This window comes from Dendrobates tinctorius, unplaced genomic scaffold (assembly GCF_039654945.1).
Source record: "Dendrobates tinctorius isolate UK_male_01 unplaced genomic scaffold, ASM3965494v1 ptg000064l, whole genome shotgun sequence".
In the NCBI taxonomy this organism is placed as follows: domain Eukaryota; kingdom Metazoa; phylum Chordata; class Amphibia; order Anura; family Dendrobatidae; genus Dendrobates; species Dendrobates tinctorius.
The window spans coordinates 52,968,457-52,991,586 of NW_027361732.1; the positions used below are offsets into that span (position 1 = coordinate 52,968,457).

The window sequence follows — 23,130 nt, forward strand, 5'->3', positions numbered from 1 at the left end:
CCGCAAACAAACTGCCTTTTAACAGCCAAATAATTAACATTTTTTCTTTTTAGTCCAGAGAATGTGCTGGGTTTTTTTCTACCCCATTTTCTGTTTTTGTGCATAGTTTAGTCTCCTGACCTTTTTCCTATGTTGAAGGTATGGATTTTTTAATGCAGTTCTTCTATAAAGACCACTTTTGACCAAACGTCCCCATATAGTAGATGGTGTAGTACCACTGGTTGATCCCAGTTCTGAAGTAATGACACTGCTGGATATTTTCGGATTTTCAAGTGAAAAAAGGATAATGTGTCTTTCACCTGCTGCCTTAAGTTTCCTTGGCCGACTATTGTGTCTACAGTCTTCAACCTTGCCCATTTCTTGGAGCTTCATGAAAGGACTGTGAACACATCTTGAAACCCCAGTCTGCTTTGAAATATTGGCCCGGGAGACATCTTGCTCTTGCAATATAACTGTACCTTGCTGCTGTGCTTATTTTGGTCATGGAGTATAACCTACAGGTGCATCTCACAAAATTAGAATATCATCAAAAAGTTAATTTATTTCAGTTCTTCAATACAAAAAGTGAAACTCATATATTATATAAAGTCATTATAAACAGAGTGATCTATTGTAAGTGTTTATTTCTGTTAATGTTGATGATTATGGCTTACAGCCATTGAAAACCCAAAAGTTATTATCTCAGTAAATTAGAATACTTTATAACACCAGCTTGAAAAAAAAAGATTTTAAAATCCGAAATGTTGGCCTACTGAAATGTATGTTCAGTAAATGCACTTAACACCTGGTTGGGGCTCCTTTGGCATCAATTACTACATCAATGCGGCATGGCATGGAGGCGATCAGTCTGTAGCACTGCTGAGGTGTTACTAAAGCCCAGGTTGCTTTGATAGTAGCATTCAGCTCATCTACATTGTTGGATCTTGTGTCTTTCATCTTCTTGACAATACCCCATAGATTCTCTATGGGGTGGAGGTCAGGCAAGCACAGTGATACTGTTGTTTTTAAACCAGGAATTGGTACTTTTGGCAGTGTGGACAGGTGCCAATTCATGCTGGAGAATGAAATTTCCATCTCTAATAAGCATGTCGGGGGAGGGAAGCATGAAGTGCTCTAAAATTTCCTGGTATTCGGCTGCGCTGACTTTGGTCTTGATAAAGCAGAGTGGACCTACACCAGCAGATGACGTGGCTCCCAAAACAATCATCGATTGTGGATACTTCACACTAGACCTTGGAAATCAAGGTCCCAGAGTCTGGAGGAAGAGTGCAGAGACAGAAAATCCAAGCTGCCTAAGGTCTAGCAATTGTGACTTATCTGTTAATAATGAAATATCGCTTACCAGATCATCTAAGTGTGATTGGATCAGGAAGTGCAGCTGAACTTCCAATTGTACTGAATCAGGAAAAACATCATGCCAATCAACATCTTCTTCCTCATCAGGATCAGAACCATTAGTTTTAATTTCTGTTCCTGCTGAATTCTCTACATCATGTGGTACTGGTTTAAGAGCAGAGTCACAGACAGGATACACACTTGCACTGATCATATGTAGTGTATTTGCCACATATATAGCAGAAATTGTCCAGATTGTTACACATTTGCCTCTATCCATCTTAATGCTCAAAACTGATAGCACTATAACAGATCACTTTATTGAACTCTGTCAAGCTTGTCTTATATACTTACTACTGACTTAAAGGGAACATGTCACCACTTTTTTGGCCTACCATGTAAAAATATCATTTATTTGAGTGTCAGCTATGCGTTCCACAACTAGTTCTGAAAGCCCCTGACTACCCGTGTATCACCCATGAAAACCTTTTTTAATTTGTCCCGCACTGTATGTTAACCTGTTCGGTCCAGTCCGATGGGCGTTGCGTCTCTTTTGTCACTCAATCCCTCCTTCGCTTGCTGTGCGCATTCTTCGCTGTGAAGATTGCAGATCGCGTATATATTTCGTGCGTGCACATTGAAATGTGACCTCGCGCGTGCACAGTATGCTTTGCCCAACTGAGGGCAAAGCTGAAAATCAGTAGTGCGCATGCGCTGGTATACGCAGTAGTTTCTTATGTCCCGAAAGTATTTCGCGGTCATGCGCACTACTTACACGGGCCCAAAAAAACAGCATGTGTAAAAGTAGCCTTATTCTGATGATTTACAACATTTGCATTTTGATGATGATATAATTCTCATGACATGTGATGTTGAGTCGCTGTACACAAGTATCAAACATAAGTATGGTTTACATGCAGCCAAATTTTTCTTGAGTATGATTAATCTCTCTTTGGATTAAGTGAATTTTATCAACCAATTTTTGGAGTTCATACTCACATGAAAATTTTTTAACTTTTAACAGATACTATTTCCTACAGCTCCAGGGTACAGCTTTGGGTGCAGCCTGCATGCCATCCTATGCCAATCTGTTCCTACGGCTGTGGGAAAGGGATCTGTTTTCATCCCAAACAATTATGGATCGGGTCATATTTTGGACCTGATTCATTGATGATATTTTTCGAATTTGGTGTGGTAGAGAGAGATCTGAATTTCTTCTTTCAAAAACTTAATGATAATGATCTAAACATCAAATTAACATATAAATATGATTTTTACCAAATCATTTTCCTCAATGTTACAGTCAAACAAGATGAAATAAGGTTATTAAAGTCTGAAATTTACAGAAAGGATATGGCAGTCAATGGCTTACTCCATGCTTCTTCCTCACATCCATCTCACATTATTACATTCATTCCTAATGGTCAATTTTTGAGGATCTGTCGGATATGCTCCACAGAGAGTGATTTTGAAATGTGTGCCAAAGAGATGAAACAATATTTTCTGAATCGTGGATACAGTCATCGAAGAATCAAGAAAGCATATAACCAAGCTGAAAGGGCAAATTGTTAAGATCTTATATATTCTACTCAGAATAAAACAAAAGAACAACAGGTAAAAATGTTGACACAATTCCATTCTCAATTGTATTGAATGAAAAAGCATAATGAAGCAATATTGGCAGATATTAATATCATGTATTACTGCCCACCGGTCACGTAGTCTTAATGATCAAATGGTGAAGTCATTCTCTTCACCTACTAATCAACTTTCTGTATTTCCCTCTTTAGCACGAAAGCCAACCCACAAATGGGGATGTTCCGCTCCCCCTGTGGAAAAGTGTGTTGACTGTGTAAACATATGCCATACAACAGAATTATATTTTTCTGACAACAAAATATGTATCATTACTCAAACCATCACATGCTCGACCAAAGCAGTACTGCTACTTATCATGCTACTTGTCCATGTTCACAAATCTACATTGGTCTGACTACTCACCCAATTAAAATCAGAGTTAGGCCGGAGTCACACTAGCGATTAAATCGGACGAATGCAATGCGATAAAAAATCGCATTGCAGTCGTCCCTATGTTATTCTATGGTGCTGCTCCCATCATCCGTTTTTTTATCAGATCCGTTCCTCGAACCGAGACAATCGCAGCATGCTGCGATTGTCACCGATTTTCGGATCGGATTCGCCAATGCAAGTCTATGGGTGCGATTAAAAATCGCATTGAAAACGCACCACACGTGTGACTTGCAATTAAATCACATGACTTCTCCAGGTCAACAGGAAAGAGCATCAGGCATTGGCATTGGATGTCAATTTGATGCTTAGATGCAAATAAAATTGGCTCATCGCCGGAAATTCGGATGACAGACGGATCCCTGGACAAGAAATCTTTCTGCGATTTCGTACCGTAAAAATTGGACCGATTTTTTAATGGTTGTGTATGACTCCAGCCTTAGGGAGGACATTAGAGACATTGTTGCAGCTGCTAAAGAGACTGAAGTGGAACATTTAAAACTGATTTGGAGACATTTTAAGGCCTACCACTAATGTGACCCCTCTGGACTGTGAGTGATAGGGATTGACCATATCCACTCAGTTCTCCAAGGTGGGAGTTTCAGCCATTTTTTTATCCCAAAGAGAGACAAAATGGATATGAACCTTGCGTACCTTACAACTAAATGGTCTTAATGAGACCTTAAATTTTGACCCATTTCTCTAATCACTAGCTCTTGAATATATGTTCATATATTTTGACAGATTTAGTGTTTTTAATATTCTCACATGTGTAATATTTATTTTTTATTGTATTTTTTATCATTTTTTAATTTCTCTTCTTTTTTTAGGAACCAATTCATCTTTAGAGCGTTGAAATATGTGTTATGTGTATCCATTACTTTTTCTCGTGTGCAATATAATCAGTTGTGCGCTTGCCTCTACCTCATTTGCATCCTCAATTGAGTCTCTCCACAGTGATGATGCATTTCCTGGCTGGGTGCCCGCTCACGTAACTATGTGTGGATGGCTCTGGGTCATGTGATCGCGGCATTTCCATGATGTTTCTGATGAAGCGATTGATGGGTGGGTGCGGGCAATCACATGCGCCAATCAGCACTAGGAGCTTATGTGTGCACATTTCATATTATTGATATGCCGAATCCCATTGGCTACTGATGTATACTTAAGGATGCTGGGTATAATAGCCACTCCCCCAAAAGAAGACTCAAGTGCCAAAACGTGTCTAGTGGTTTCTGATACCACACTCCAGCTCTAGTAATATGACTATTTATACTATGTACTAATATATATTTTGGTTTAGTGTTTTTTGTACCATATCTCAATTGAAAGTCTCATTCTATATAGGATATTGATTATAATAATTATGCAATATCACTCTATTACACTACCCATTTAACACCTATGATGCTATAACTCTACCCCCGCCTACTGTATCCTCACCCATCCCTTGTAGATTGTGAGCCCTCATGGGCAGGGTACTTTCTCCTCCTGTACCAATTGTGACTTGTATTGTTTAAGATTACTGTAATTGTTTTCATTATGTATACCCCTTCTCACATGTAAAGCGCCATGGAATAAATGGCGCTATAATAATAAATAATAATACCATGTATCATATGGTCATTTCATTACCTTTTCTTATTTATTTGTACCAAATGTACTGTATTACTACTTAGCTTTTGCTGGCATGTGGAGTCAAATTTTGGCTAACTTTGTATGCTAACTTTTTTACGGTTTTCAATTACATTTATTTTATTTTTCTTAAGATTGTGTTTTTTCACACCAATTTCTTTATATGATATTTTATATGATGATTTACAATGGTATATTTTACAAACGACACATTTTTTGATGACCAATAATTTTTTCTCTTTTGATTGCCAATATTTTGAAAGTGTAGGTGGTTTCCAATAAGTGCAAGATACTCACTTTCTTTGGCCAATTTGGTCATAGGGTTTTGGGAAAATAATTTCATTTTTACCACGTCTAATCCTTTTGCTCATTTCATTCATTGGGATGGAAGATACATTGATGATCTGTTGATTATATGGACAGATGATCTGCACTTCAACATACATGAAGGCTTTGACAGGGAATACAATTCTAGGTGCAAATGGCAGCCATCTGAAACACATCATCATGTCAATTCTTGTTGGTGAGTTTACAAGAATTAAAATAAAATGCAGCAAAATGGATGAGTTACATGCAGAACTTATTAATTCTTTCAAGTTAAGCAAAAAAGATAGACCTAAATAGAGCTTCCATGATAGTCAACCATAAAAAATGGGATGATTTAATAACAGAGGACAAAAAAGAAAAAATTCAAACAAACGGAAGAGTTTTTTGGATAAATATTTTATTTCTTTGTAATATATCCCTCAATTTAATAACATTAAAACTACACCAAAAATCATCAATCCTGCATATTTAAGCTAAAAGGCATATAAAAAACAAATATTTACAAAGATGAGGCTTTTTTAGAATCCTAAAAATATCTTTATTACAAAACATTGAAAAATAAAATACAAACTCATGTATATAATGTACAAGAACAGGTAAGGGTATTAGACCAAGAAAGATTACATAAAATAATCGTAAAAACAGAGATAATAGACCTAATTATGAATGTAAAATTATCAGCAGTGCGGGAAGCCAGGAATCCATCACACTCGACGCGCATTTCGCTATGGAAAGCTTCATTCAGAGGTGGTAAGCATCTGGCTATTTAAATCATAATTGGCCAATGACATAGAAGCAATTGGCTTCTATTCATTTTTTACCTGTGCCAGTGTGTGTTGTCACGCATGTGTATTACTTCCTGGTTCAGCAGCGGTCGTGATGTCGGCAATCACATGACACAGTCACATGTGCTGACGTCATTAGGAAGTGATCATGTGGTGTGGCCACGTGTAAAAGCACATGATACTTCCATTTCATAGTGTGTCATCAACCTAACTCTTCCTTTTTTCATTATTAATTGCATATTAACTATTAGTCATGGTTTTCCTTAGTGAGTTTTCTGGTCAGATATGTTTATAATCTGGACAATTATGTTACGTATTGGAAAATTTCTCGAGGACCTGCTTTTTTATCACAGGATATTTTTAACTGCTTGTGATTGGTTCATTTGTATATTTAACCCCTTCATGACCCAGCCTATTTTGACCTTAATGACCTGGCCATTTTTTGCAATTCTGACCAATGTCCCTTTATGAGGTAATAACTCAGGAACGCATCAATGCATCCTAGTGATTCTGAGATTGTTTTTTGGTGACATATTGTGCTTCATGTCAGTGGTAAATTTAGGTCGATAATTTTTGCGTTTATTTGTGAAAAAAAACAGATATTTGGTGAAAATTTTGAACATTTTGCCATTTTCAAATTTAGAATTTTTATTCTGTTAAACCAGAGAGTTATGTGACACAAAATAGTTAATAAATAACATTTCCCACATGTCTACTTTACATCAGCACAATTTTGGAAACAACCTTTTTTTTGTTAGGAAGTTATAAGGGTTAAAAGTTGACCAGCGATTTCTCATTTTTACAACAAAATTTACAAAACCATTTTTTTAAGGGACCACCTCACATTTGAAGTCACTTTGAGGGGTCTATATGGCAGAAAATACCCAAAAGTGACACCATTCTAAAAACTGCACCCCACAAGCTACTCAAAACTACATTCAAGAAGATTATTAACCCTTCACAGGAACTAAAGCAACATGGGAGGAAAAAATGGACATTTTAATTTTTCCAACAAAAATTTTCTTTTAGCATCAGTTTTTTCATTTTCACATGGGTAACAGGATAAAATGGATCCTAAATTTTGTTGGGCAATTTCTCCTGAGTACACTGATACCTCATATGTGGTCATAAACCACCGTTTGGGTGCACGGCAGGGCTCAGAAGGGAAGGAGCGCCATTTGACTTTTTGAATGGAAAATATGCTTGAATATTTAACGGTTGCCATGTTGGAGTGTCCCTGTGTGCCTAAACATTGGAGCTCCTCCACAAGTGACCCCATTTTGGAAACTAGACCCCCGAGGGAACATATCTAGATGTGTGGTGAGCATTTTGAACCCCCAAGTGCTTCACAGAAGTTTATAATGCAGAGCAGTGAAAATAAAAAATCATTTTTTTGCTGAAAAATGATTTTTTAGCCCACTATTTTTTATTTTCACAAGGATAACAGGAGAAATTGAACCACAAAAGTTGTTATGCAATTTGTTCTGAGTACACTGATACCCCATATATGGGGGAACCACTGTTTGGGAGCATGGGAGAGCTCAGAAGGGAAGGAGCGCCATTTTGGAATGCAGACTTTGATGGAATGTTCTGCGGGTGTCATGTTGCGTTTGCAGAGCTCCTGATGTGCCTAAACAGTAGAAACCCCCACAAGTGACCCCATTTTGGAAACTAGAACCCCCAAGGAGCTTATCTAGATGTGTAGTGAGCACTCTGAACCCCCAAGTGCTTCACAGAAGTTTATAACGCAGAGTCGTGAAAATAAAAATAAAAAATTTTTCCTCAAAAAATGATTTTTAGTCCACTATTTTTTACTTTCACAAGGTTAACAGGATAAATTGGACCCCAAAAGTTGTTGTCCAGTGTGTCCTGAGTATGCTGGTACCCCATATGTGGGGGGGACCACTGTTTGGGCACACGTTGGGGCTCAGAAAGGAAGTAGTGACGTTTTGAAATGCCGACTTGATGTTATGGTCTGTGGGCGTCATGTTACATTTGCAGAGCCCCTGATGTACCTAAACAGTGGAAACCCCCCACAAATGACCGCATTTTGGAAACTAGACCACCTAGGGAACTAATCTGGATGTGAGGTGAGCACTTTGAACCCCCAAGTGCTTCACAGAAGTTTATAAACGCAGAACCATGAAAATAAAAAAAAAAATTTTTTTCCTCAAAAATGATTTTTTAGCCCCCCATTTTTCATTTTTCCAAGGCTAACAGGATAAATTGGATCCCAAAAGTTGTTTTCCAGTTTGTCCTGAGTACGATGGCATCCCATTTGTGGCGGGAACCACTGTTTGGGTGCACGGCAGGGCTCAGAAGGGAAGGAGCGTCATTTGTCTTTTTGAATGGAAAATTAGCTCCAATCGTTAGCAGACACCATGTCGTGTTTACAGAGACTCTGTGTGCGTAAACTTTGGAGCTCCCCCACAAATGACCCCATTTTGGAAACTAGACCCCCTAAGGAACTTATCTAGATGCATAATGAGCACTTTGAACCCCAGGTGCTTCACAGAAGTTTATAACGCAGAGCCGTGAAAATAAAAATATTTTTTTTTCCTCAAAAAATGAATTTTTAGCCCGCAATTTTTTATTTTCACAATGGTAACAGGATAAAATGGACCCCAAAAGTTGTTGTCCAGCTTGTCCTGAGTACGCTGGTACCCCATATGTGGGGGGGGGACCACTGTTTGGGCACACGTTGGGGCTCAGAAGGGAAGTAGTGATGTTTTGAAATGCCGACTTGATGGAATAGTCTGCGGGTGTGATGTTAGGTTTGCAGAGCCCCTGATGTACCTAAATAGCGGAAACCCCCGACAAGTGACCCCATTTTGGAATCTAGATCACCCACACCAAAGGAACTAATCTAGATGTGAGGTGAGCACTTTGAACCCCCAAGTGCTTCACAGAAGTTTATAACGCATAGCCGTGAAAATAAAAAATATTTTTTTCCTCAAAAAATGATTTTTAGTCCACTATTTTTTATTTTCACAAGGGTAACAGGATAAACTGGACCCTAAAAGTTGTTGTCCATTGTGTCGTGAGGACGCTGGTACCCCATATGTGGGGGGGACCACTGTTTGGGCACACGTTGGGGCTCAGAAGGGAAGTAGTGACGTTTTGAAATGCCGACTTGATGGGGGCTGTGGGCGTCATGCTATGTTTGCAGAGCCCCTGATGTACCTAAACAGTGCAAACCCCCCACAAATGACCCCATTTTGGAAACTAGACCACCCAAGGAACTAATCTAGATGTGAGGTGAGTACTTTGAACCCCCAAGTGCTTCACAGAAGTTTATAACGCAGAGCCGTGAAAATAAAAAATATATTTTTTTCCTCAAAAAATCATTTTTATTCCACTATTTTTTATTTTCCCAAGGGTAACAGGATAAATTGGACCCCAAAAGTTGTTGTCCAGTGTGTCCTGAGTACGCTAGTACCCCATATGTGGGGGGACCACTGTTTGGGCACACGTTGGCCCTCAGAAGGGAAGTAGTGACGTTTTGAAATGCCGACTTGATGGGGGCTGTGGGCGTCATGCTATGTTTGCAGAGCCCCTGATGTACCTAAACAGTGCAAACCCCCCACAAATGACCCCATTTTGGAAACTAGACCACCCAAGGAACTAATCTAGATGTGAGGTGAGTACTTTGAACCCCCAAGTGCTTCACAGAAGTTTATAACGCAGAGCCGTGAAAATAAAAAATATATTTTTTTCCTCAAAAAATCATTTTTATTCCACTATTTTTTATTTTCCCAAGGGTAACAGGATAAATTGGAACCCAAAAGTTGTTGTCCAGTGTGTCCTGAGTACGCTAGTACCCCATATGTGGGGGGGACCACTGTTTGGGCACACGTTGGGGCTCGGAAGGGAAGTAGTGATGTTTTGAAATGTCGACTTGATGGAATGGTCTGTGGGCGTCATGCTATGTTTGCAGAGCCCCTGATGTACCTAAACAGTGCAAACCCCCCACAAATGACCCCATTTTGGAAACTAGACCACCCAAGGAACTAATCTAGATGTGAGGTGAGTACTTTGAACCCCCAAGTGCTTCACAGAAGTTTATAACGCAGAGCCGTGAAAATAAAAAATATATTTTTTTCCTCAAAAAATCATTTTTATTCCACTATTTTTTATTTTCCCAAGGGTAACAGGATAAATTGGAACCCAAAAGTTGTTGTCCAGTGTGTCCTGAGTACGCTAGTACCCCATATGTGGGGGGACCACTGTTTGGGCACACGTTGGGGCTCGGAAGGGAAGTAGTGATGTTTTGAAATGTCGACTTGATGGAATGGTCTGTGGGCGTCATGTTACGTTTGCAGAGCCCCTGATGTACCTAAACAGTGGAAACCCACACAAATGACCCCATTTTGGAAACTAAAACACCCAGGGAACTAATCTAGATGTGAGGTGAGTACTTTGAACCCCCAAGTGCTTCACAGAAGTTTATAACGCAAAGCCGTGAAAATAAAAAATTATTTTTTTTCCTCAAAAAATGATTTTTAGCCCACTATTTTTTATTTTCACGAGGGTAACAGGATAAATTGGACCCCAAAAGCTGTTGTTCAGATTGTCCTGAGTACGCTGGTGCCCCGTATGTGGGGGGGACCACTGTTCAGGGACACGTTGGGGCTCGGAAGGGAAGTAGTGACGTTTTGAAATGCCGACTTGATGGAATGGTCTGTGGGCGTCACATTACGTTTGCAGAGCCCCTGATGTACCTAAACAGTGGAAGCCCCCCACAAATGACCCCATTTTGGAAACTAGACCACCCAAGGAACTAATCTAGATGTGTGGTGAGCACTTTGAACCACAAAGTGCTTCACAGATGTTTATAACGCAGAGCCATGAAAATAAAAAAAAAAATTTTCCACAAAAATAATTATTTTAGCCCCCATTTTTTTTATTTTCCCAAGGGTAACAGGAGAAATTAGACCCCCAAAGTTGTTGTGCAGTTTTTCTGAGTACGCTGTTACCCCATAAGTGAGGGTAAACCACTGTTTGGGCACACGTCGGGGCTCGAAATGGAGGGAGCACTGTTTGACTTTTTGAGCGCAAAATTGGCTGGAATCAATGGTGGCACCATGTCGCATTTGGAGACCCCGTGATGTGCCTAAACAGTGGAAACCCCTCAATTCTATCTCCAACCCTAACCCCAACACACCCCTAGCCCAAATCCCAACTCTAACCCTAACCACAAGCCTAACCATAATCCCAATCCACCCCTAACTCCAATCCTAATTACAACCCTAACACTAATCCAAACTCTAATTCCAACCCTAATTCCAACCCTAACCCTAATTCCAACCCTAACCCTATTTCTAACCCTAACCCTTTTTCTAACCCTAACCCTAATTCCAACCCTAACGCTAGCCCTAACCCTAGCCCTAACCCTAGCCCTAGCCCTGACCCTAGCCCTAACCCTAACCTTAATGGAGAGATAAAAAATATATATTTTCTATATTTTATTGTTTGTCCCTACCTATGGGGGTGATAAGGGGGGCGGTGATTTTACTTTTTTTATTTTGATCACTGTGAAAGCTTATCATAGTGATCAAAATAAATGAATGAATCTGCAGCGTTGCAGATTCGATTCGGCACACTGCGCATGTGCCCGCCATCTTCCAAGATGGCGGCGCCCATGATGCTGGATGGCAGGACACTAGGACGACTAGCGGGAGTTCGGAGGCACCATGGAGGGTGAGATGGGAGATCGGAGGGTGGGGGGAGTGGAGGGAAGGTGGGGGGTCAGATTATGATGGCGGCTGCCAATCGGTGGCGTCAGACGGTGTGGGGGGGTCGGGTCTCGGTCTCCAGCCATTGTCCGATGCCATTTCAGCATCGGCCATGGCTGGATTGTAATATTTCACCAAATTTCATTGCTTAAATATTACAATCGCTCTGATTAGCAGTTTCACTTTTAACAGCCAATCAGAGAGATCGTAGGCATGTGGGGGCTAAGCCACGCCCCCTGGGGTTAACTATGAAGGTTCCTTTGTGTGCGGGTCAGGTGACCTTTCAGTGACCTCAGTCACCCGACCTGCAGGGGGGCAATCAATTCATGATGCCACATAGGCGTCATGGGTCGTATTGGCACGACTTTTCATGACGCCTTCGTGGCGTCAAAGGTCGGGAAGGGGTTAACCTTTTTGGCTGTGGAGAGATTAGCCCAGTTGCGATTGAAACGCATTGCTTTTTTTCCTCTTGCCAACACTTTTACAAGTCTAGTGCCATGCTATTTTAGCTTGTTTAAAAGGAACTCTACCTTTTTTCCATATTGTGCACACATAGGGTTAGGACAGCGTACCGGGCACCTGGAAGTTATGAATAGTGAGCTGACTTTTTCCTATCTATGTTCATGATTGTATAAAATCAGCATGCTATTTATCATATCCAATGAACACCATTAAAAAAAATTCTTCAGATTTCATCTTTCCAAATGTCTCAAGGTCTTTGCAAATGAATTGTGGCAAAAGAAAACTATTCCAGCAAAATTTGCACTCCAAAAGATAAATGTGCTCCTTTCCTTTTAAACCATGCTCCCAAACAGTTTAGTACAACCATATATTAGGTAATGTCATACTTGGCATAAATGTAACAAAATGTGTGGTGTTTTTTTTCCAGTCTCGTTATGGGAAAATGAAAAATTTGGAGCTAAAACTATGTTTCAATAGAAAATATGGAATTTTTTTCATTTTTTTCACTTATTTTTTTTGTGTTTGTTCATTTAAAGCACCTTCAGGGTTAACAACCTTCCTAAATACATTTAAACACTATAGACGGTGCAATTTTTAAAAATGAGGTGATTTGTTCGGAGCTTTAAATATAACAACCCCTCAAAGGCACTTGAGAAATTAATTGACCCCTAAAAAATAGGTTTCTGAAAGTTTGATGAAAATTTTAAAAATTATTGATAAACTTATAAAAGTTTAATGTCTCTAAAAATTATTGGATATATAAAATAAAATATGCCAATATTAGGTAGACATATGGGAAATGTTAATTATTAATTATTTTGCATGGCGGGACTATCTGTCTTATAGAATGTGGCCACTACTTTATCATTGATGACATCCTCAGTATAGGTCACTAATGTCTGATCATTCGATGTCTGACACCCGACACCCCCTTTTATCAGCTGATCTTGTTGTCAGTGGCCATCTGCCAGAAATGCTCAATTGCAGAGCTGCTCCGTCTTCTGATAGTGTCCACGGTTGGGTATTGCACATCTGTTTCCTTATAAGCAAAAGACAGATCAGCTTCGCAATTGAGCATTTCAGGCCACTGCCACCGACACAGAGTCATTTTGGCACCGTGTATCTGTACAATGAAGTGGAGAAAATAAAAACTGAAAAATAAATGTTTTTATCTGTATTTATGCAGATATATACAGGAAGATTCAGTTAAAAGTCAGAATTTGTGGAAGGTCCTCTTCAAAGCTGCCATTACGTAACGTCTTCAGATTTTTAGTAGTGAAATTTAAGTTTATTACTGTTGAATTTTTTCAGTCTGATAATAAAAATAACATCATCACAAATCTGAAGAGGTTATGTAATAAATGGCAACTTTAATTGGCTGTTAATACAATACAAAGAAAGATCTTTATTTCACAGTAGTGATGGTAAATGTGACCCTATATACTAAGCAAATGTTAACAGGTTTTGTGAAACACATTTTCAAAATAATTATGTACAAATAAATGTGATGTATCTGGTTTGACTTAAATCAGCAGTTTTCCATTAAATTCAATGATTGATATCTGAGAACCCTTATGAACTGTTGAACGAAAGGGTAATTGACTGACATTGACAGTAAAGCAATCTGAGGTATAAAGAGATACTGAGTTTTCACAGACAATCCATTGTGGATTTTACTATACACGATAAAAATGCACAACATGGCCTCTTGAGGTTCTAGACAGAAGCCTGAAGACAGATGTTCAGAATGTTAAAGTCCAGAGAAAACTCTTGTAGGTCAGCAAAAAAGGCTACCAGCTTCATCAGCATGGATACAGAGTTGAATAGAAAAAGAGCCTGTGACCTCTGCAATAAAGGCTGTTCATCTGGTCTACAGTGTATCAAACATAGCGAATACTAATAAATAACAGAGGCTCGGAAATGATCTTCACTGCTAAATAATATATTACAGAGTTATCTCCCCTGATTAAAGTGGATATGTCAGTTGAATATGCTGGCCTATGTAAGGGCAGAATGTTACAACTGCAGGTCCATATTCTATTAGCCAAAACAGTACAAAAAATATTGTGCCATTTGGCTAATGGGAGCTCTGAATGCATAAAATAGTTCTGAATTCACTGTATTCATGGAGGGAGTAATCTTATGCCTTCCCCCACCTCTTTACACTTCTTTCCATGATGATTGACGGCTGGCTGCATATCCATATATATAAAACATCCTATCATATACGTACATGACGCTGAAAGAACTATGCTTATAAATTCAGTATTTTCGTTCTGAGTGCAAGCCAACAAAACATCGAATCGCACCCAGACCAATGCTATCCTATGTGGCCGTGCACATGTCAAACTTTTCTCTGAGGAAAAAATCGCAGCATCTGATATTCAGATTGTACTCGGCCATGCAAGTCAATGAGTCTGTGGAAAGCGGATGACATCTGAGAGTGGTGCAATTTTCACAGACTGCCAGAATTGGAGAAGATGGAGAAATTTCTTTCTCTCTTCTCCTTATCTAAGAAAATCGGATCACACAATGATCAAACTCTGATCAAACAAGCATAATTGGTCCAATAGTCTTGGATGACAGAAAATACGCTGGTGTAACCCTAGCCTAAGACATAAGCTTAAAGATCCACCTTTAATATGGCTACTCCTATAGTTGAGCAGCCAATTCTTGATAATATTTTTGATCATGTACATAATAACCAAATCATTAAGAAATTAAATGAAAGGTAGAAACAAAAAAATAACTTTTATAGGGGTAATATGTATAATACAGCACACATTATCTTAGCTCAAACTAAACTAAAGGGTCTTTATCCTCCTTACTGGGCTCTCAAGCTTCCAATTCCCCAACAAATCCAGTTCAAACTACTAACACTGACCTACAAAGCCATCCACAACCTGTCCCCTCCCTATATCTCTGAACTAATCTCCCAATATCTTCCCTCACGTAATCTTCGATCCTCGGAAGACCTCCTACTCTCCTCCACACTTATTCATTCCTCACACAACCGCCTCCAAGATTTCTCCCGAATATCCCCTATCCTCTGGAATGCCATGCCTCAACACGTCTGATTATCCACCACCCTCGGATCCTTCAAACGGAATCTGAAAACCCATCTTTTCAGGAAAGCTTACAGCCTGCAATGACCATTCTGCCGCCTCACCACCGCCTGAGCTGCCGCCTCATCACCACCAGAGCTGCTGCACCCCTGACCTTCTGTCTCTTCCCCACTATCCCGTAGAATGTAAGTCCGCAATGACAGGGTCCTCTCTCCTCTGTACCAGTCTGTCATTGTAAATTTGTTTAATGTTAACGTTATCTATAACTTTGTATGTAACCCCTGTCTCATGTACAGCACCATGGAATTAATGGTGCTATATAAATAATTAATAATAATTACAAAACAAGACACAAATGTATTACTCCATATAAATTCCCATTTATTGCTCAGTTACCATCAGAAAATATATGTCATATTGTTACATTTTATTACTTAAATGAAATCATTAATATCAATAAACCAAATAGGCCAAAAAGTAACTAAACATGAATAAACTAAAGCTTTACATTATTTGCCCTATTTGTATTCCAAACATAGGAAGTCAATCTCAATCAGCTCACCTGGAAGCCATGCTGTTGTCCTTAGACACTTGTTTTATTAAAGATGCTGAAAAAAATAAGCTAAAAAAAGTACTTTTTTATTCCAAGGAATAAAAAACAGCAGGGCATCAGGGAATCACATCGTAAAAATGACAAGGAAATATTGACAGAGCCTTTCCAATGAGCATGTCTTTACATTCCTTATAGAATCCACATTATAAATTGGCAAATTTGCCAAAAATGAAATTTGAATTTGATGATATTGGGAAAGAAAATCGAGGCCAAGGTTGAATGCGTCTTCACTGAAAACCTGAACGTTTCCTTGATAATACAATGATATTTGTTTACAGTAGCCTTCACATTATGGACAAATTTCCACCATTGTATATCCAATTTTATATCTAAAATGTTTACAAGTGGAGATGAAAGTATAGCAATTAGATTTTTATTAAAAAAAAAAAAAGTTCATACTGCTCTTAGAAGAGATCTCATGTACAGTCAAGTCATGACAAATGAAGTCATGATGTCATGATGTTGCTTGAGGCCCTGTCAGCTCTTGAGGTGGTGAAGAGTGATTGCGAAAGACAAGACTAGAGCCAGAGGGAGGGAACGGGCTAGCAAAGGGCTAGGTGGAGAGCCACAGCACCATGACAGGCAGGGGCAGAGGTGAAGATATTTTGTTTATATTTGTATCCCCTCCGTTTATTACATTTGGGGATCTGGAAAGACCTAAGAGCATAATGTACATATTTTACCAGCAATTTAATTTGCATTAAATAAGTTTATCCCCTTTAATCTTTACATGTTGACATAGTCATATGAGGGCTTGTTTTTAGCAAGACAAGTTGTACTTTTGAATAACAAAATCCATTTCATCATGTGATGTACTAGAATGATGGAAAGAAATTCCAATTGCAGCAAATTTGCAAAAGAAAAAAAAGAAAAACAGAAAACTGAGCCGGAGTATGACTTTAAAACATGCATCATGTAAAGGCGTGTTCACACTGGCCTTAGAAGCAAGCAAAACCAAAGAAAAGACAATGTGTTTGTATATCCTAATGAAAATAAATAATTAAAAAATCAAGTGCATTAAATAATTAACATAGGGTATTTAGTAAACACTGTTTTAGATTTTTTTAAAAAGCATTAACCTTTCCCACCGCAACAAGGTATACCCAATTCAGTAACTACACTCTCTAATGTTAAAACCTACCTAGTGTGAACAGTGGCAGAAAATCACCAGGTACCAACCGGACACCCAGCTTTGGAGGGACTATATATGAACTGTCCAGCTCAGTGAAAAGGGGGCCACACCCTATTTGTACTGAATACAAAAATACTGAAGAAAAAAACAGAAAACTGAGCCGGAGTATGACTTGAAACCATGCATGAAGTAAAGGCTGGACAGGAAAATGATAGCATCAAAGAAAGAGAGCCAACAAGTGAGGTACCATTATGTCATATGTTGGTAAGGGCTGAATGCAAATTTAACTTCCCAACCAAATTCAAGCAAATCTGGTGAATTAGAATTTTCTCTAATTCGCTTAACCTTCGTTATCAACACTTCTATTCTCTCTCTTTTTATATACACAGCATTGTTTTGGTCCCAGTGGTCTTGCTGTTCAAGTAACTGGTTTGTGGGGGCTCCACAACCTTGGCAGTAGCAAAACTCATGTAACAGAGCTTTTGTCCTTGCAACAAGTCTTTTTTTTACCCTTTTTAACCTTTGAGGCCTTGATCATTTTATGCCAAACTTATCATATAGTACATGAAAATAGCACAAACAAAAAATAAGATATTTTAGAAAACCACTAGGATAATGAGAAAATATTTCACAAAGAAAAAAGCATATTATATTTTGAAATTAAAAAAGCAAAAATTACATCTAAATTGGGCCAATCTAAAGCTTCAAAGCACCCTGGACTTTATTGGATTAATTTAATAATTTAAAGATATAAGAAATAAAAAAATTAAAATTTCTTGTTTATGATTTTATGGATATACAGAAAACATTATTTCTGCTAAATAGTAATAAATGCAAGTATAATTGAGAAACGAGTAAGGTTTAGATATTATTATTTATTATTATAGTGCCATTTATTCCATTGCACTTTACATGTGAGGAGGGGTATACATAATACATACAAGTACAGTAATCTTAAACAATACAAGTCACGACTGTTACAGGATGAGAGAGGACCCTGCCCGCGAGGGCTCACAATCTACAACGGGATGGGTGAGGATACAGTAGGCGAGGGTAGAGCTGGTCGTGCAGGAGTTTGGTGGATCGGTGGTTACTGCAAGTTGTAGGCTTGTCGGAAGAGGTAGGTCTTCAAGTTCTTTTGGAAGGTTTCCATGGTAGGCGAGAGTCTGATTTGTTGTGGTAGAGAGTTCCAGAGTAGAGGGGATGCGCAGGAGAAATCTTGTATGCGATTGTGGGAAGAGGAGATAAGAGGGGAGTACAGAAGGAGATCTTGTGAGGATCGGAGGTTTCGTGCAGGTAAGTACCGGGAGACTAGGTCACAGATGTACGGAGGACTCAGGTTGTGGATGGCTTTGTATGTCATGGTTAGGGTTTTGAACTGGAGTCTTTGGGTAATGGGGAGCCAATGCAGGGATTGACAGAGGGGAGAGGTCGGGAAATAGCGGGGGGACAGGTGGATTAGTCGGGCAGCAGAGTTAAGAATAGATTGGAGGGTGCGAGAGTGTTAGAGGGGAGGCCACAGAGCAGGAGGTTGCAGTAGTCAAGGCGGGAGATGATGAGGGCATGGACTAGGGTTTTTGCAGATTCTTTGTTGAGGAATGTACGGATCCGTGAAATATTTTTGAGTTGAAGTCGGCAGGAAGCTGAAAGGGCTTGGATATGTGGCTTGAAAGAGAGATCAGTGTCAAGGATAACCCCGAGGCAGCGAGCTTGTGGGACTGGAGAAAGTGGGCAGCCGTTTACTTTAATGGATAGGTCCGTTGGGGGGGTCACTTGAGATGGGTGAAAGATGATTAATTCTGTTTTGTCCATATTAAGTTTTAGAAATCTAGCGGAGAAGAAGGATAAAATAACAGACAGACATTGAGGGATTCTGTTTAGTAGGGAGGTGATATCTGGTCCAGAGATGTAGATCTGTGTGTCATCAGCATAGAGATGATACTGAAAACCATGAGATTCTATGAGCTGTCCGAGGCCGAAGGTGTAAACGGAGAAGAGCAGGGGCTCTAGGACTGGACCTTGCGGGACTCCGACGGATAGGGGGCGCGGTGAGGAGGTGGTCTGCGAATAGGAGATGCTGAATGTCCGGTCTGCTAGGTATGACACAATCCAAGATAGGGCCAAGTCTGTGATACCAAGAGATGAGAGGGTCTGTAGTAATAGGGAATGGTCCACTGTGTCAAAGGCAGAGGACGGGTCCAGGAGGAGGAGGACAGAGTAGTGTCGCTTGGCCTTGGCGGCTAGTAGGTCATTGGTGACCTTAGTTAGGGCAGTTTCAGTGGAGTGGTGTGGCCGGAAGCCAGATTGCAAGTGGTCAAGGAGGGAGCAAGAAGAGAGGTGGGAGGATAGTTCAAGATGGACGTGTTGTTCCAGTAGTTTTGAGGCATAGGGGAGAAGTGATATAGGGCGATAGCTAGATACAGAGGATGGGTCAAGAGAGGGCTTTTTGAGGATAGGTGTGATTGAGGCATGTTTAAAGCTTGAGGGGAAAACACCAGTTGTTAGTGATAGGTTGAAGAGATGGGTTAGGGTTGGGATGAAGACTGTGGTGAGGTTTGGGATGAAGTGGGATTGGATCGGGTCAAGTGCACAGGTAGTGAGATGTGATTTTGAGAGTAGAGTGGAGAGTCGATCTTCTGTAATGGTGGAGAAGTTGGTTTTGGGGAGGAGGGCAGGGCAGGTAGGAGGAAGGGCACTGGGGGTTGTTGACCAAAACTGTATCTGATGTTATCAATCTTCTCCTTGAAAAATGAGGCAAAGTCTTCAGCTGAGATAAGTGGAGAGGGAGGAGGTGCTGGGGGGCGGAGGAGAGAATTGAAGGTTTTGAATAACTGTTTAGGTTTGTGAGACATGGAGGATATAAGAGATGAGAAGTAGGTTTGTTTTGCTGTAGCGAGTGTGGCCTTGAAAGTAGTGAGGGACTGTTTGAATGTGATGAAGTCCTCATTGGAGTGGGATTTTTTCCATCTCCGCTCAGCAGCCCTGGAAGCCCGCCTCAGTTCTTTGGTCAGACTGGTGTGCCAGGGCTGTCTGTTGATCTTGCGAGCTTTGGTATGTTTGAGAGGGGCAACTGATTCCAAAGCTACAGCTATTGTGGTGTTATATAGAGCGACAGCGGCATCCGCATTGTGTAGGGAACTTATGTCTGTAAGAGGGAGGAGATATATTTTTGTTGAGAAGATTAGCACAAAATGCAATATCAAAATGCTTCAGAGATTCAAGCACCTAATTCAAACAGCTAATTCTTTATATGTATGAGTAATTTGTTATATATTCTTATTTTATAAATCATATTGAACAAATTGAAGAATACACTTGTAATGTTAAAAATCCTGAAGAGAGTAGTATTTTCTCTAGAGAATTTGTCTAAAACAAGCCGGGAAACAAAGAACAAATGAAAGGGACGTCTGGGGATTACAGTTCCATGAGAATTTCAGCTGCAATAATCCATTTTCCTTAGGTGAAATAATAGAGTACACTTTAAGTAGTGGTAGTTTTTAAGTGAAAAAGCATAAATTCTAGTGCAATAGGATTATTATAGGGCTCTTCGTACAATTGCATTTTTTTTCTCAAAGCACAGTAAATGCACATGTATTTTGTTAGTATACAGACTAAGCCCAACATAATGTTACCTTATTGTACTGTTGTCTCTTTTTTCATCTCAGTATGCCCCTCTGTGCATCCATTCTCTTATAGCTGAATCGGTGGTCTTATTCCTACACTGTTAAAACTTCATTTCCCAGCAGCATTTTGCTTCTCCTCAATGGTCACCCATCCCTCTAGTAGATTGTAACCAAATACATGTTGGTAATGTCATGCAGAGAACACAAGTTTTCCGTCAAACTTTTATTTAAATGAGCGCAAGTAATCTTGGTAAACTGCATCAAAATTACAGTTATTTTATGAGAGCCATAATTCGTAGATTTGGAGAAGAATTCTCTATGATCTATGGCTCAAGCATGTGTCCATATTCTGGTTAGGTTTAAGAGCAGGATATTAATCCCTTTCCTTCATTGGATGTAATATTCCATCCATGTGCTCTGGGCCCTAATTACCATGGACGGAATATTACGTCATAGCGATAAGCGGCGCCCACGTGGTGAGCGCCGCTTATCGTGGCCGGGTGTCAGCTAATTATCATAGCTGACACCCGGCACAATGTGTCAGGGGCAGTCACGGACCGCCCCCGACACGTTAACCCCTTGTACACCGCGATCAAACACGATCGCGGTGTACCGGGGGTTAAAGAGAAGCATCGGCAGGGAGGGGGCTCCCTCCGTGCTTCCCTGAGCCCCCCACGGCAGCACAATGTGCAGCACTGCTGCGGGGGGCTCTTTTCCTGCAGGTTCCTGAATCCAATATGGTGGCAGGGACCTCCGGGGGCCTGCAGGAAGCTGGCTTCCTCACTGCCCGCAGAGGGCAGGCATGAGCAAGCCTGCAGCAGTGCCTTTGACAGATTGCTGATCTATCACATTGTAATAAAGTAAAAAAAAAAAAAAGTGTAAAAATAATTTTAAAAAAATCGCTAAATAAATAAAAAAAAAAAATATTCCCCAATAAATTCATTTTTTGGAAATAAAAAAAAAACAATAAAAGTACACATATTTGGTATCGCCGCGTCCGTAACGATCCGCCCTATAAAACTGTCCCATTAGTTAACCCCTTAAGTGAACCCCTTAAAAAGTAAAAATAAAAAACGAAGCAAAAAATAATGATTTATTATCATACCGCCGAATAAAAAGTGCAATAACGCGCGATCAAAAAGGCGCATATAAATATCCATGGTACCGCTGAAAACGACATCTTGTCCCGCAAAAAACGAGCCATCATACAGCATCATCAGCGAAAAAATAAAAAGTTATAGCTCGCAGAATAAAGCGATGCAAAAATAATTATTTTTTATATAAAATTGTTTTCATTGCATAAAAGCGCCAAAACATAAAAAAAGACATAAATGAGGTATTGCTGTAACCGTACCGACCCGAAGAATAAAACCGCTTTATCAATTTTATCGCACGCGGAACGGCGTAAACGCACCACCCAAAAGAAATTCATGAAACGCTGGTTTTTGTAAATTCTGCGTCCCAAAAAACGAAATAAAAAGCGATCAAAAAGTGTCACATGCCCGAACATGGTACCAATATAAACGTCAACTCGTCCCGCAAAAAATAAGACCTCACATGACTCGGTAGGTCAAAATATGAAAAATTATAGCTCTCAATATGTGGTGATGCAAAAACTATTTTTACAATAAAAAGCGTCTTTTAGCATGTGACAGCTGCCAAATATAAATAACGCCATAAATAGTAAATCAAACCCCCCGTTATCACCCCCTTAGTTAGAGAAAAATAATAAAATTAAAAAAATGTATTTATTTCCATTTTCCCATTAGGGTTAGGGCTAGGGCTAGGGTTAGGGCTAGGGTTAGGGCTAGGGTTAGGGTTAGGGGTGTGTTGGGGTTAGGGTTGGAGTTAGAATTGGGGGTTTCCACTATTTGCGCACATCAGGTGCTCTCCAAACGCAACATGGCGTCTGATCTCAATTCCAGCCAATTCTGCATTGAAAAAGTCAAATGGTGCTCCTTCCCTTCCAAGCTCTGCCATGCACACGAACAGTGTTTTACCCCCTCATATGGGGTATCAGCCTACTCAGGGCAATTTGCAAAACAACTTTTGGGGTCCTATTTCTCCTGTTGCCCTTAGGAAAATGAAAAATTGGGGGCAAAAATATCATTTTTGTGGAAAAAAAATATGATTTTTTTATTTTCACGCCTGGGCGTTATAAACTTCTGTGAAGCACTTGGGGGTTCAAAGTTCTCATCACACATCTAGATAAGTTCCTTGGGGGGTCTAGTTTCCAAAATGGTGTCATTTGTGGGGGGATTCCACTGTTTTGGTACATCAGGGGCTTTCCAAACACGACATGGTGTTCGATCTCAATTCCAGCCATTAAAGTCAAATGGCGCTGCTTCCCTTCCGAGCTCTGCCATGCGCCCAAATAGTCGTTTACACCC

At 39.8% G+C, this 23,130-nt stretch overlaps 1 long non-coding RNA gene across 1 annotated transcript in view; it reads left to right on the forward strand.

Annotated features, from left to right (window-relative positions):
* LOC141094618 (uncharacterized) overlaps positions 1-23,130 on the forward strand; it is a 284,948-nt gene that overhangs the window by 195,463 nt on the left and 66,355 nt on the right. The window lies entirely within an intron of this gene.